We start from the raw sequence: 6,000 nt of genomic DNA, 5'->3' as shown, positions 1-6,000 counted from the left end.
GCGTGCGTGCGTGCGTGCGTGCGTATGTGTGTGTGTGTGTGCAGGGGCGTGGCGTAGCCCAGTGATAAAGCGCTCGCCTGATGCGCGATCGGTCTAGGATCGATCCCCGTCGGTGGGCCTATTGGACTATTTCTCGTTCCAGCCAGTGTATGTGTGTGATTCATAAATAGAAACTATAAAAGTGAATAATCGTGAAACAAACAATTTTATATAGAAAGTGAAACACGGGTTGTAAAGTATTCCTGGATTTAATATGATAACCAGAGATAAGATTTCTTAACTATTTTCTTGCTACAAGTCTTGTTACACTTTTTTTGTTCATTTAACCGTTTACTTTTCGCCTGCATCCCGAGTGCTTAAAACCGCACACCCTAGTTCCATCCAGCGAAAATAAATTATAATTTGGTTAATCTACAAACCTGTAACACACTTAGATCACGTTTTTATCAAATGGAGTGAAAAAGCAGGTTTTATATCGATAAATACCATGGGAATCCCCATGTCCCAATTGCTTGAAATAATTTTAAAAGTTTGTATTCTGATGTCACCGGTAGATGTCGCTCGAAGCACAACAATGCCTACGTCACGACAAATTTCACAGACTTGGGGTGCGTTCTTTTCACCTCTCCTGGACATGTTCCAACTGTTCTGTCCTGGTTGTATCCCCTCTCCAGATATCGTAGGACTTAGCAAAATTATTGGTTTTAAGGGTTTGTAACGTTTTGTATTGAGATACTTACTTGTCTGAACTTTATTGTTACTGAAAATGTTCACGAACTGTGAAGAAAAATCTCACAAATGAACAACAACAAATCGGATGTTGATTGCGCGAACCGTGCACGAGAAAACAAACCGAACCAAAATGATAACGGTCACGTGGTATACCAACGTCTGTGACATTGAAATGGAAATATCCCGTCTAAAAATAGATTAGACCTTGTCTGCTCAACGGTTTTTTCTCAAACGTGCGTCCGTTTTGCAGAAATACGAAAAATGCATTTTGTGGTATTACAAACACCAGGATTACCAGGATTACCAGAAAACACTTAAGTTGAATGGAAATGTATATTCTAAATAATAAACGGTAAGTAAAGTGCAATTTTATTTGTGAAAAATGGGTTTAATAGCGAAAAACAACGCCGTAATGGTTAACAACTAGCCGTAACTAGGGTGTGTCCTTTTAACTGTTTTCATGGTTTTAATGATTGCATAAATTCCGGCAATAAATGTACCGTATATGGATGCCGAATTGGGTAATCTCAATTATGTAAGGAAATTATAGTGTTTAACGGGAAATCTGTAATCCCGTGATCCATCTGTATATACACGATTGTAATCACGTATCCTGTCTTAGAATTTCCATGACGTCCTGTCTTGTGCGGGTGATTAAAACAAAACGCCACTAGTTGAAGTTGGATGGCGGGAAAAGTATGCAATGCAGAACAGTGGAACTTTGGGCAAACAACTTTATCAATCAATCAATCAATCAATCAACCACTTGACACGTGCTTATATATGTAAACAACTATGTGTTATCAAAAATAACACATGGTGTTCATAAATTCCGTATAGCACTCCCGCTCATAAATTCCGTATAGCACTCCCGCTCATGCAATAAACAATGTGTTATCAAAAATAACACATGGTGTTCATAAATTCCGTATAGCACTCCCGCTCATGCAATAACATATATATATATTATTGCATGAGCGGGAGTGCTATACGGAATTTATGAACACCATGTGTTATTTTTGATTACACATAGTTGGTTACATATGTACGTGTGTTAACAATTACACTGTGACGTATAGTCAACCTGGCAATCATGTGTCTGTGACGCGTAAGGCAGCTAAAAGTACAAAGGGTTGTAAATATCTTTTAATCAAAAAAAAAAAGCAAAAATTTGCTTAAAACCTGTTTTTTGAGGATATGTAAGAAATGGAATAATACATTCGTGTCTGTTAGATACCATTTATCTCACAACTCGTTGTTTAAAAACGTATCAAACTCGCTTTCGCTCATTAGATACATTTTAAAACAACTCGTTGTGAGATATTCTTTATTTATTCCCCGAGCGAGAGCATGGGGTGTAAAACAATTCTCTAACGAGTTTCATAAATTTCGTATGGAACTCCAGCGAATATTATAATTTATTTATCATCCACAAACTATGATTCTGAACAAACGTTAAATATGATTGTAATCGCTTCGCAATCGGCGTGAACAGCATTACGCCATGTCAATTACAGTGACGTGGAATGAAGTCAGTTTCAGAAACCGCGACTATAGCAAGCTTGCAGATGCACAGGCGACTCGTGACATCAGTAGTGTGCTATAACAATTTTCAAGGTATTGTTATCACCCAGGCAATAAAAATATCGTGTGTGTGTGTGTGTGGGGGGGGGGGGGGGGGGGAGATACGACATTTATGTAACCGTTTACTGGAGATCATATAGGTAATAAATATATTTCTTACACACCCGTTAGATACGTTTTTAAACAACTCGTAAGGTAAACGGTATTTAACGGTCGCTAATGCAGTATTCTCTGTATACATACATGTGTATACGTGTATAATGTATATAAGGTCAAACGTCTCTAATGGATTAGTGTTCGTATGATTAAAGTAATCAAACTAAGCCTTATGGCCACATGAACTTCGACTTCAAATTCAAAATGGCCGTCAAAACCCAAAATGACCGCCATCTTAAATTGATTTGACTTGTAATTTAATGTCTAGTCATGCGTTTTCGATGTCAAGGAAGTCATTTATGAAACTATTAAGGGTAGCCCATTGTGTGGCGACAGCGGGTATTCCCTCGCATTATCCCCTGCGTGTGCTATAACCTCACCGTGGTGCAGGGGTGTAACATTCTCTTTGAGAATGGCCAATACAGCACAAAATTGAAGTTTTGAGTAAAATTCAGTATCCGTAAAATTCTGTGATATTTGTGTTTTTGCACAGTTCTTTACTCTGTTTTTGTTTAAGTCTTGAATTTTTATATTGATGTTGATCATCACTTTATTTGCATTACCATAGTTTGACACCCAATAGCCGATGTATTTTTCGTGCTGGGGTGTCGTTAAACATTCATTCATTCATTCCCTCGCATTATATATATCGTCCTTAACCATATGTTCGACGCCATAAAAGTTTTGAATGTGTAGTTAAATAAAAACCCCAAAACATTTGTTTTACGACTATTGCGGTTGTCAATGAGAACCAGTCTATGTTTGACCCGATGTCGAATAGCTTGTTATGCTGTATGTAAAAAAGAGAAAAAAAGAGACACCACATGGGTTTCCAGTAATTACCTTTGCAATTTCCATCAAAGTTTAAAGGCGCAGACCCTAGTTTCAACTCGTGAAAATGGACACTGAGTTTAGTTAATCTACAAACCTGTAACACTTTTGGATAGAGTTATAACAGAGCGAAAGAAGAGTCTGCAACGTTAAAACCGGAAAAAATATCCTTAAAAAAATAGACTAGAACTCGAATCAATAACCGCTACTTCTCAGACGCAAATTTAAAAAATATGATAAATGCATTTTGTGATAATATTAGAAACAACAGGATGACCAAAAACACTTCGGTTCTACGGAAATGGATTATCTAAACAATAAAATCAAAGTAATGTTTGATTTCAGTGATCATGAACAGCTCTAATAGTGAAACATATGTTGTAGTATTTAAAACTAGGGTCTGTCCCTCTAAGTAACTCGTTCTAACATACCACGAACGACAGACGATACAAAAAGATGTACATTCTTTTTCTAAATATATCAAAAGTACATGTACAATGTATTCAGATTTGCAGATTATAAAAACATTTTATACTGAATATCAAAAAAAAATTGGAATAGCTCATCTAGATTAATCTTCTTTCGTGTGTTTGTTTGTTTTTTTGTACTTTCGTTATATTGGCTAACAAACAACCAAAAATGTTCTCATTTCTAAACCTCAAAGTGGTTTAGTCTTTAACAAATAGCAATTAACTCACAACCCACATCCATAAAGTACGTATACACAAAATATTCTCTTTTTTTTTTTTTTTACATCCCCCGTCCCCATGTACACCTTTTGATCATTACCCCCACCCCCCACCCACCCCACCCCCATGTATGGGCATACATCTATCTTTCACGTTGAAAAGTATATGTGATACAATTAGAAGCTTGGATTGATTACATTTTACACCATTAACTTTGAGAAATTCAAGCGTTTAACAGCGTAAATGTGAAACGCGTTGCTAAATTAAAAAAACATGTTTAATTTAATATGTTAACCATTCAGTGAATCAATGGTTTGTAACACTGCTGCAGTTTTCAAATGAACACACTGGCGTATGTACTCTCCTCTCCCGTACATTCTTCGTATTTAAACACCCCCCCCCCCCCCCCCCCCCCCCCCCCGAGTGTACGTAAATATGGATGGCAACTAGTGTGGTATTCACATAAGGCGATGTTCGTCCTTTGGTCGATGTTATCTGCAGTTACAAATATGACTTGTACACCCCACACACACACACACACACATACACACAAACCCTCAAGGCTGTGAATTCCTCACTAGAGATTGTGTACTACACTCCAGATATTGTTCCAACGGGCCTGACCTGTACTCGATATCTCTGTAAAGTTAAAATCTGTGTATTTGTATTATTTTTGTGCTTATATCCAATTACGGTTCAAGCACGCTTTCCTGGACACACACACACACACACACACACACACACACACACACTTCAGCTATATGGACTGTCTGTCCAAGACAGTGGGTTAGTGGTTAGTGAGAAAGAAGTCGGTGTAGTGGCCTTACACCCACCCACTCGCTCCGGAACCAGGACGCGAACACAGTACCTACCAACCTTAACCCTGACGGTTTAAACCTGCCTCGGTGGCGCAGTGGTTAAGCTATCGGACTACAGGCTGGTAGGTATATGGTTCGCAGCCCAGTACCGGCTCCAACCCAGAGCGAGTTCTTAAGGGCTCAAATGGGTAGGTGTAAGGCCGCTACACCCTCTTCTCACACTAACCACTAACCAACTAACAACTAACCCACTGTCCTGGACAGACAGCCCAGATAGCTGAGGTGTGTGCCCAGGACAGCGTGCTTGAAAATAAGTTGAAATGAATGAAAATGAATGACGGCTTAAACCTTAACCACTACACCACCCAGGCCATTTATGTTCAGAATCTATAAATGAAATCCATAATGAACCAGCTGCGGTGTATTAAATAACAATCCATAATGTTATATATATACACATAATTATCTATTCATGCCCACAGCTGTTACATGTCGACACAGACCGAATAATGATTTAACACTAACAACAGATTTACTAGACTTAATCAACAAAACGTTTTGTCGATGGCGCAATGCTGTTTCCATTAATTTAAAGGCTTTACTGTTGGCGGATCCAAGGGAGGTGGGGGGGGGGGGGCAGGGGAGGACTAGAGAACACTCGAGCTATTCCTAGCCCTTAAGTACAATTTAACGGTTAGTCGAAACTATTTTACACCGCATTTGCTAAACTTGATACGAAGAGAGGAAAGGGAAATGATATTTTTTGACGGGACCTTTGCACTTGCTAAACTACGGCTATTCGGTTTCAAGACTTGGTCGATTATTAAACATAAAGAGAAGAAACCTGCTTCTCCACATAGGCTACTCCTGCCATGAAAGAAGCAAAGGATATTTTATATGCACCACGACCCCAGTCCTGGAGACAATCCTCAAATTCGGGCAAAAACAATAGAGAGATTCGGTCAAATTAGCTGGTTTGAACACTTTCACCATGTATTTTCATAATTCTATCCACGTGCAGTTCAGGTTACACCTATAAAATTCAGATGGCGCCTTGGATGAGCGGCTCTATAGGTAGCAGAGAAGTAAATCATAACACACTGTCCACTATATTAACATAAATTTAAAAAGATAGAAAAAGATAATTTTCCCAGGTGAATCACACATGTAGTGATGATGGCCAGTCCTTG

The sequence above is a fragment of the Gigantopelta aegis genome, chromosome 14 (genome assembly GCF_016097555.1).
Source record: "Gigantopelta aegis isolate Gae_Host chromosome 14, Gae_host_genome, whole genome shotgun sequence".
NCBI classification, from domain to species: Eukaryota; Metazoa; Mollusca; class Gastropoda; order Neomphalida; family Peltospiridae; genus Gigantopelta; species Gigantopelta aegis.
This window is presented reverse-complemented; position numbering follows the sequence as displayed.